This window comes from Aulonocara stuartgranti (genome assembly GCF_965226115.1).
Source record: "Aulonocara stuartgranti genome assembly, chromosome: 7".
Classification (NCBI taxonomy): Eukaryota; Metazoa; Chordata; class Actinopteri; order Cichliformes; family Cichlidae; genus Aulonocara; species Aulonocara stuartgranti.
Genome location: NC_138945.1, coordinates 5,228,763 through 5,239,998, shown reverse-complemented (window position 1 = coordinate 5,239,998; position 11,236 = coordinate 5,228,763). Strand labels below are relative to the sequence as shown.

The window sequence follows — 11,236 nt, the reverse complement described above, 5'->3', positions numbered from 1 at the left end:
CCAAACAAACACACGTGCGGCTTGGCACTTGTGCTGTACGTAACAAGTCACGCGACGTGACGCTGCGGCTGTGATTGGTTCGGCTCTGCGCTACTTAATTTAGATTGCCTGACCTTTTTTTTTTTTAAGAGGACAAGAGCGGCGAGGTCTATCGCGATAGCTTAATTTCTCTATCGAGTAAAAGTTATATCGCGATACATATCGTTATCGTTCTATCGCCCAGCTCTAGTCACAATAGGTATTAATTTACATACAACATTACACTTTCTGAAGACGGCTAACTCAGTCATGTACATATATATCCCAGTCTCTAACTTATGCACCACTGTTTTACACCTTTTAGTTTTTAGTTTAGTTGTTGTTCAACTGCTCATCAGTGGGATGTAGTGGTGTGACTTTGTTGTGTGGGCACAAGAGGACTACCTAGTGCAAACAATATACATGGATACAGATGTGCACAATGCAACCAGAGGAAAGGCAGACTATTTCTTTTTTTACATATATATGCCAACCTGTGTTTGGAAAAATGAACAGTGAAAACATAGCAAAAAGAAAAACAGATCCTTCAGGCTTGCTGGAACAAAATAACTGATGTTTTATTTGCAATGTATTTCATGAATTATTTTGTTGTTACATGTTACTTTTATGTGAAATCAATAAACTGTTATTTAAGCAATGGCATCAATTTCATTTTTTAAAAACACACAAAACATTGAATTTGTGTAGAACTTATTTACATGGTATTTAAAACTCCATGCCTAGCATACTGATATACATTTAGACAATAACACAACTGAATGAAGAAAATGACAAATGGTATTTTTGATGTTACAAAAGCACAAAGTCACTTATGATTTTAAAACGATTTAGTGATTTACTTTATAATTTTGATAAACAATTTTGTTGAATCTGAATAGTAATATAGTAGTATAATTAAAAAGTATTAACATTTAACATTTGCAATGAATTTGAATTATCAGTAACTTAAACTCAACTATCAGCACTCAAGTACCAGTTCTGTAATTAAGTATTGTCAGCTAAGAAATCCATGTTGCAATAATGCGGCTAACTGTGGACTGGTGTATGTTAAATCGGTGTGCCAGGTCCCGCTCCTTCAAACCAACTGACAGGAAAACCAGGAAAAGGAAAAAACTCGTCAATTGGCTGTAACAGCTGCCTCTGGAAGGTGAAAACAAAAGGGAAAATGTTACTCCTTAAGCTATGAACTAGTAAAATTATGCTTTTCTTGGCTAAATGTTTTGTAATGGTTATGCATACCATACTGTACCATGGGGTAAACAATGAGGTGCTGTAGTACACAGGTGTATGTATGTAGGATACTGAGTCTAGCATACATACACCTGTGTATGTATGCTATTGTACATTATGTAATGTTATTGTACATAAATACAATAACATTACACCTCTAGTTCTAACTACCAACAAACCCATAACCTACCGTTGATGTGCGTGCAGGTGTCAACACTTCTTCGTTCCGATTGGCAGCTGACTTGGCTCTTGAAACCCGGATCATTTTATAGCTGCAAGGCTCAATCAAAAACCAAAATGCCATCAAATGAGCATAGCTTGGAAATCTATTCACGAGAGAGACATACATCGTGTCAATCATTAATTAACATCCAACATTGGCATAAAATAAACTGTGACAAATATGCTAATGGTATGCTGTATAAAATAGTCTGATTAAGAGTCTATTTGGTGTTGTATTTTATCTGTAGCATTAGGATATCGTTTAAATACTAAAGCATCTACATGAAACATACAGTCAGCAGAGAAAAAGTAAATTTCTATTGTGTTTCATTAAGACTTGTTACACCCCGGCCTAGGCAACCGGAGTGCAACACGAAAAAAGTAAAAATAAAGAAAAAAAAAACACACAAAAAAACCCCCCACTAAAGCTCACCACCAAAATCCCAAAACGAAAGTATCGACAAATCTATTTACAGCTATTTAAAACAAACTATTTATTTACAACAAAACACCAAACTATTTACAACACGGGGGAGATCGCAACCATGACACACTGAAACACAGGGTTTAAATACCTAGAGGGAGCAATCAGGAAAATGGACAACAAGAGGGAAACACAGCTGGGGCAACTCAGAACTGACGAGACAGGGAAACGTAAACTGAAAACACTAAGATAACACAGACTTTCAAAGTAAAACAGGAAACGCATAACAGTCACGCCAAAAACAACACACTGACAACACCGAAACGTAACAGACTGGAAACACTTGAAATTTAACTGATGGTGACCTTGGTATATTTTAAACAGTTAGCTTGAATAGAACTTAGGTGTACCTGGTATAGAATCGGATGTCAGTGTTGGAGCCAGCAAAACGCTGTAACCCAAATTCTCGCTGGACACGTATCTCCTGTATTTCCTTCCGCAGAGTCTCCACGTCTTTGAACAGGTCTTCTGCAGCTGATGCAGATATGTCCAATGCAGACGGCTCGGGGACTGAGCAGTAGTCATGATCTCTTGTAAGACGAACTAGTTCAGGGCGTCGCTCCGTTCTCTCCCAAACACTACGCCGCGGTGGTTCAACTTTATAGCCATTCCACTCAAAAAGTGTTGGTACAGCACCTTTAATAAGCCGCCTTCGACCATCGAGGGTTGTTGGCTCTATGAGTTGATCACTGGCAAAGTGTCTGCAGCAGAGCCTGGTGTGAGAGGTAATCGTGAAATGATCCCGGCGTATGTTTACCAGCCATTGTCTTCTCAAGTCGGAATGGGTCGGAAAGCCATGAAAACTTAGTATGCCGTTAAATTTGGCTGAAGCCGAACAAAATAAGACACAGCAATGCTCGGAGTATTTCTTCTCCTGTTTTTGAAAATGTTCTGTTTTAAATACTTTCCTTTTTATACTCATTCTGAAGGGACATTAGCATAGCTACCGACAGATAAACAAACATACCGGAAACGCCCAAGCGGTAGTATTTGGAAACGGAAATACGTCACATGCCCTAGTGCAAGTAGTCCATTCTACACTGCAATCATCGAGTCCATCCTCACCTCCTCCATCACCGTTTGGTACGCTGGAGCCACTATCAGTGACAAACAGAGACTGCAGCGTGTTGTGCGCTCTGCTGAGAAGGTGATTGGCTGCAGACTCCCATCTCTGCAGGACCTGTACACCTCCAGGACACTGCGGCGTGCAGCTCGGATCTCAGCTGACCCTTCTCACCCTGGACACAGTCTGTTTGACCTGCTCCCCTCAGGCAGGAGGCTCCGGTCCATTCGCACCAGAACCTCTCGCCATAAGAACAGTTTCTTCCCCTCTGCTGTTGGACACATGAACAATAAACGTACGACTGTTCCCACCACTAACACATGACCCTACGCTGTGTTCACTGCATCATTCCATGTTTGGCACTGATCACCACCTGCACTCATGTATATATCTTTCTACGTAGCACTTTTAATTCTTATTCTTATTTTTATTTTTTCATGTCTATTTAAGCGTAATTTATGACAGTATGTTTGCACTGAAGCACCGCAGCAATTTCCTAATGTTGTAAACCTGCTCAACATTTGGCAATAAAACCCTTTCTGATTCTCTGATTGTATTTTCATTTATACTATTATGTTTTACTGCAGGCAGAGGTTTTTCTGTGTGGAGTTTGCATGTTCTCCCCGTGTTTGTGTGGGTTCTCTCCAGGAACTCTGGCTTCCTCCCACAGTCCAAAGACATCCACTTAGTGGAGATAGGTTAACTGGAAACTCTAAATTGCCCATAGGTGTGAATGCGGGAGTGAATGTGAGCGCGAATGGTTGTCTATGTCTATGTGTTAGCCCTGCCTCTGTCCAGGGTGAACCCCACCTCTTACAGCTGGGATAGGCTCCAGCGCCCCCCGCGACCCTGAAAAGGATAAGCGGAAGCGAATGGATAGATGGATGTTTTACTGCATATTTATTGACAGCATTATTAATTGGCTTTGTTCACACTGTTGCAGAATTAACGCTGTTTTTTACTTATAACAAAAGAAGTTCAACTTTAAAAATAACATCTTAACCGGTAATAAGAGTCACCTGTAAGAAGTGCCATATCTAATCCCTGTCACCTCAAAAAAGAAAAAAAGTACTAACAAAGGGAGGAAAATGAATGTCTGGACTATATTCAAACAAATTATAGAATTCACGTGTCTGCAACACTGTGTGCTTCAGGTCCCAGAATAATACTGGGATTTTCATAAAACAGAGCACAAATGAACTGAACCGAGCTTCTTTTTCACAGAAGTGTGCACAGAGTGAGGGACTTTGCTCTATTGAATGTGTAACAAATAAAAGTGAAATGTCTGTAAATACAGCTATCAATTAATCTTATCTTCCTTCTTATTCCTATACAGTTTCTGACTGACTTGTCTTACAGAGTGAAATAGAAACAGAATGCAAACATGTAATAATGAGTTATTCTGTACTTGTTATTCTGTCATAATGAATCATTACACTGACTGACACATTTCATTAATGCTGGTGTCTTGACAGACAGAAATTACATGTTTGTGTTGCACAAAGGGCACTTTAAGAGCAATTTAAGAGCCTCAGACACTTAAATGGAGCCAGGATGCAATGCAATTAAGAGCTTAGTGCTGGTCTAAGAAAGGGCAGGTAAACTAACCCATGTTGGGAGACTTTAGTCGATCACATCTAGAAGTTTTGATGCGTCACTTCTGGTGGGAAATATCTGAATTAGTGAATTTTTGGAAATGATATCCAAATTCAAGAGTTTGATGAAAATAATTCATATTTTATTAAACTTTATAAAACAATCCACAATATTTTTTGAAGGAAAATGTCCTTCACTCAAATGTTTTCCCTCCACTCAAATGAAACATTCTTTGTCAATAAGCTTTTGATGAACTCGTGAAAATAAAATACAATTTTAAAAAGCCTTTGCAACACTTTCCAGCAAATTCATACATACAGACCAACAAGCTCAAGTAAAACAAATCAACATGTATTTCTCACTGTCCGTGCCGGAATACCGCCCGTAGAGATGCCAAAGCCAGAGGTGGGAAGTAACAAAGGGCAAATACTCCATTACTGTACTTAAGCAGAATTTCCAGGTATCTATACTTTACTTGAGCATTTCTTTTTCTGGCAACTTTTTACTTCCCACATTTCTGCACAAATATCTCTCGGCTACCTTCTACTCCATGTAACAGGAGAGGAACAAGACAGGTTGTATTTAAAGGTAAGGACTGCTCAAGAGCATTAAATAAACTGTAAAGTTAAATATTACACATCAGTTGCTCATTTTGTAAATCAGATATTTGATCTGTATGATATGCAGTTATGTTTTTTTTCCCTTTTGTTAAACACCCTGCAAAACAAACTGAGCTTTATAGTTGCTTGTGATATTCCGAGGTTGCAGGAAAACCGGTTCAGTGCTGAATAAACAGGTTAGTTTGCTGTGCTGTGGTGGGTGTACTATTTTTCTGTGTAGGTGGTTTATGATTACAGTAATTTGGTACATTATTTAGACACGAGTCTCTTGTGGAATTTTCCTTCAAAAAGTGCTACTTTTTAACTTTGTGTGTGTTATTATTATTACTATTATTTATGGTGTATCTATATTGAAGAAAATCATGAGATGACTGTTATTTAATGTTTGATTTGTAGTACAAAAAACATGGCATCCATCCATCTTCTTCCGCTTATCCAATTCAAGGTCACAGGTGGGAGGCTGAAGCCTGTCACAGGGTGAAAAGCGGAGTACAGGTCTGTCGGAGGGCTAACACAGAGACAGACAACCATTTGTTATCTAAAATCATGGGGAACATCGACTGTGTGGATCATTATTCATCCAACAATTAGCATATCTCTGTCATACTCTCTCTGTCGTACTTACAAAAAATACATATGAAGATCTAGTGCAAACCATCTATGCTGTCTTCAGTGTGCTGGTTCAGCGTATTCTTGAATCCTAGTCTGTACAATTGGCCTCCTCAACACAGCCTCTGATTGGCAGCTACAGGCTGACCTGGGTAAACGGCTAAAGTTCCCACAGTACATTGTAAAAACATCTCTCCAGACATGATCATTATGTCTGAGGCCTCAAAACATCTGATCATAAAGCAGTTAATGCAGTACTTTTGTTAAAAATGGGATTGTTTCTGTCGTGCATTTCAATGATTTTATAAAAGTCAAAAACGTCTTTCAGAAACACAATGAGCAAATTCAGACCTGTCTTCATTCTGGTATGATCTAGTGATTGGGGGGCCTTTCCTGCAGTCTGGGTGAAAGATGGGCTGATCCTATATACAGTATCCAGTATCGGTCCGATCCTGACCTAAATTACTGGATCAGATATCGGCGAGAAATAAAAAATCAATTAAATATCACAAAAGCGCCTCACAGAACGTCCGACATGGCGTAACCCAGCTAGTGACCTTAGCACGTCGGAGCAGCAGCTGTTGCGTGCGAGACCTGTCGGCGGACTGGAGTTGCTTCACAATGAAGGCATCTGGAGCCTTGCACAGGAAAAACGTTTCTCCCACAGAAAACGCTACATCCAGATGAACAGAATCAACTTTCAGAGATTTACTTACCTGGATGATAGAGCATGCATCAAGATGACCATACAATGGTTAGACTCACGTCTTGAAACTTGAAATGTCTGAAAATACAGCCGTTGATAAATCCATGTTAGTGTGTTAGATTAATGCCTGAATGTTGCAATGCGCCATTTAAAAAAAGAACAGATTTACACACATGGCACATTAACATAGTTACTGGGAAGGCTCATGATCTCATGCAGCAATATCCTAATGTTGTAAACCTGCTCAACATTTGGCAATAAAACCCATTCTGATTCTGATTCTGATTCTAAATAATGTCTTGTGTTGTTCTTCTGCACAGGGGCGCTACCAAGTTTGCTGACCACCCCAGTGGCCCCCTCCTTGACAAGACAGTCCTAGGTTGGCAAAAATGTTAATAAACGCGAGCACAAAAGAGAGGAAGGCACCCTAGTTGAAACATAAGCTTGTTATTTGTTCCTGCATTAAAGCATATTCTTAGCAGATCATCCAGCGACTGTGGTGTTGCAAGAATTTGCCCCACTTCATAAATCTTTTTTTTTTACCCTTGTGTTTCTTCTTCCTTTCTTTCTGTGTTTCTATTTTTCTCTTCTTACCCCCCTAATTCCAACGTGAACCGTAAAACCTTAGCCCTAGACCATGAGTAAAATTAAAGCTCTAAATCTTACAACATTTTTTACTCAAATCTTAAACTGGTGTGAATAAAATACCCAATAAATTATGCATATGCTATATTAAGGGAACATCAGTAAACTGCTCAAACAGAAAAAATGGGTAAAAGAAAAGACAGAAAGGAAATCCCTTGCATGGTATTTCCAAGTTTGTTTGTTTAGTTTTTTTTTGCTGTGTGTTAGGAAAGATTATTTCTGTTGCATTTACAGTCCAATGAGTATTAAAAAAGTAGTTTTATTGTATTCCAAAACTAAACAACTATTCCAGGTTCTTCCTTAGTTTCACTGAATATCGAGCTAACAAAGATGAGGAAGGATGACAAGATGATACTTATTAGTGACTCAGCCAGTGGATGGTACTACAATGCAAATTATCCTTTGATGAGAAAAGCTGCTTATCACCCCCTTAAAATGTGAAGTCAACAAGGTTCCTAACAATAGACTAAAATACACAGGAGTACTTGTCATTATTTATTGCTGCCAATAGTCAGGAACAGTTTCTGACTGATTCATCTTACAAAGTGAAATAGAAACAAAAAGCTCAGATATAGAATCACAGACAAGTCTTTCACACAGTATAGAAAGATATTTTACTGCAGTGGAAAAACCTTCCCAGATAACTAATAATAGCACACATTACTCTACAGTAAACCTCATTCTCTCACAGTGAGTCGCTGACATTTATTCTATACTAATAACTGCCTTGTGTTCAGTTGTTTCACTCTTCAGTATGGGAAGCATCATGCCCAAGGGCAGCCAGCAAACAAACCGCCAACGTTCTAATCAGTAGATAACATGCGCTATGTCCTGAGTAGGGTTGCCAACCGTCCCTTAAAAAACGGAATCGTCCCGTGTTTAGAAACAAAAGTACACGTCCCGTATTGAGCTAATAAGGGACGCACTTTGTCCCGTAATACAGTGAGAATCAAAAGTAGTCTATAAATGTTTATGGAATTAACGCTTTGTTTGAAAACATAATTCCCAGCCCCTCTTCTGCTTTGTGACCAATGAGCTGACAGCACACTTATTGGTCGAGGAAAGGTCGCTTACGGAGAAAATACCGGAAGACAACAGATGACCACAACAAGAAGCATGGCCAACAGGGAAACAAACGCCGACACTGCGGTGCAAGTCTCGGACGACAGTACACCTAAAGCTGGGCAGACACTGTGCGATTTTTTCAGTCACGTTATTCAGCTCCTGCTCAAACTGTACGGTTGACTCGCAGGGGTTAGAAGTTCATAAGTCACGATGCAGGTCTCACACTATACCGCCCGATGCTCTGATGCGACCTGAGTGCTCACACTGTGCCTCCATAAAATGAAGGTTATAACAGAAAATCTGTCGCTCTCCCTGTCTTTCACTCACACAGACACACCACCATCAACTTTGCTAAATTGCTAATGAAAAACATTGATCAGGCAGCTGTGATTGAGCAGCGATGTAAATCCAACTATTTTCACGGTTGTTGTGGTCGTGATAAATTTGTGATGCCACATCGAAAAGGCTCGGATGAGCTTTCCAAAGTTCTACAAGTTGTGCCTCCATCGCTTGTGTCCAGATCACAGGCTGCACAGCCGTGCTGCTCCGTCTTTTTCACCGACGTTTACGTGTTTGCGCGCGAGCAGTGTGAGCGGCTGTGGTGACACCCTCACGAGCGATTGATGATCGGGAGCTGGTCGTGAGGTGTTAATCGCTTCTCGTTACCCCACGTATACTACACGACGCATGATGAAGGCCAAAATCGGGCCGATCACCAAATCGGTCGCATGACTCAAAAATCGTCTCAAAATGGGCCAAAAATAGCACAGTGTAAGCCCAGCATTAGAGCAGCAATGTTTGTTCGCTCAGAGAAAGAAAAAAAAAACAAGGCTGCAAAAGTACAGGGAGGAATGGGAAAAGGAAAACACCTGGCTGGGAAAATGCACGATAACACCTTTAAAGCGCACTGCACTGTGTGCCGGCGCACTTTAACCATAGGCATGCTTCTAGTGGTGGGCACATGAAGAACATGAGGGGCGTGAAAGCTCGGGGAACCCTTAACCAATTTTTTGTCCACCAGGCCACGGCAGAAGCAGATATGGTATGTAAACACTGGTTTGTTTGTTTTTAAATCCTCTGGTTAAGGTTAATATGGGCATGTGCGGTGAACATCAGCTCTATGTGGCCAGAAGTGTAATAATATAATTTATTTTGTGTAATAAACAACTGCAAGGATAGATGATTACAACAAATAGATCACTATTACATAAAAGTAATACATTGATGAGTAATGATGCGTAATCATGGGAACAAGCGGGTTTACAAACAGGAGCAGCTGATTAGCATTAGAAAAGCTGAAATAATACCTCAACTGAAGCCAATTGTACTAAATGCACTATATGTGCACAGTCACAAGAATATTTTTCGTTCTATTGTTTTCTATTAATTTATATAATTTTAAGTTAAGCAGGACAGAGTTCTTTTAAAGAAAGGTTTACTTATATTCTCAAAAGTTAAGCATGACAGGCTTCTGTTTAAGAAAGAGACCTGTTTTATTGTGTTAATGTTGTCATTTTGAGCTAAAAATAAATGGCTAAATGATCATTTGTTTCCCATATGGTCATATCACAAAGAATATGAATGAATGAATGAATGTCTTTTATTCGAGCAACCAAATAATAAAGTTATTGTAATGTACAATTACACAAAAAAAGAAAAAACAAGTTTAGCTCGAAAAGGAGTGGGATGAAGACAAGCTTTTTAACTCCCACCCCTACAATCTTATCTGAGTTTTAAATTTTGTAGTTGCGCAGTACATTTAAATATTTGTGACATACAATTACGGTTATAAAATTATCGCATTGTCATAATTACAACATACAGTAGTGTAAATATTTAGCATCAATAATACAGTCTTTATTACCACCGCTGAATATCACAGTCATCACCATCATGGTCATTACATCCTCTCCGTATATTATTTATATTTTAGCTATGAAAATATCAATGAAGTTTGCTTCCATTGTATAGTTGTAACTTCATCAATTTTACTTTTAAGAATTAATTCTGGTCTACTGTTTCCTAATAATGGAGATAACAGTAATAACAACAGCGTAAGACAATATCAACAGTGTCCATTTCAACTCTACAAAATAATTGTTTATATAAGTATTTGTTGTTAACATTCTATATATAAACAAAGAAAAAAGAAAGAAATAATACAAAGAATATATTATTATTTACTATCATGGATAAACAATCACACACTCGATTCCTTATTGTACCTTGACAATATACATTTTTTGTACCTCGATTTAAACAGATGAATATTTGGACATTGCTTGAGCTCTACATCCATTCTGTTTTAAAGTTTCACTCCACACACAGACACACACAAACCTTTCCTGGTAGTTCTAACTATCTGCCTTTTAAAGTTACTACATCCCCTCAAATTGTAACCTCCTTCTTTATGTGTAAAGAGCTTTGGGATATTTTCTGGCAGTATACCCTTATTTGCCTTATATAGGAGTTGAGCAGTTGAGAATTCAACTAGATCAATCAATTTTAATAGTTTTGACTGCAAAAACAAAATATTAGTGTGACTATAATATCCTACCTTATACATTATTCTTATAGCACATTTTTGTAGTATAGCCAGGTGATGCAGAGAACTTTTGTAATTATTGCCCCACACCTCTACACAATAAGTCAAGTATGGTAGGGCTAGTACACAGTATAACAAAAACATTGCATGGCAGTTTAAGAAGAACTTGGCTCTATTTATGATTGAGATACTTTTGGACACTTTATTTTGTATATGTCTGATGTGTGATTTCCAGCATAATTTGCTATCAATCATTACTCCCAAGAATTTTATTTCTGATACTACATCTATGACTACACCATCTATTTTTATCACAGTATCTTCATTTACATTGTAATTCCCAAAGAACATTACCTTGGTTTTGCTCAAATTTATAGATAATTTGTTAACATCCATCCATATTTTTAATTTC

General features: G+C 38.5%; 1 long non-coding RNA gene across 1 annotated transcript; it reads right to left on the bottom strand.

Annotated features, from left to right (window-relative positions):
- Positions 1 to 656: 656 nt before the first annotated feature.
- Positions 657 to 2,289, bottom strand: LOC309711737. The gene is made up of 3 exons (XR_014278085.1): positions 1,925 to 2,289; positions 1,460 to 1,595; positions 657 to 1,179 (listed from the first exon to the last, which is right to left on the bottom strand). It is a non-coding gene; the product is annotated as an uncharacterized lncRNA (long non-coding RNA).
- Positions 2,290 to 11,236: the final 8,947 nt, after the last annotated feature.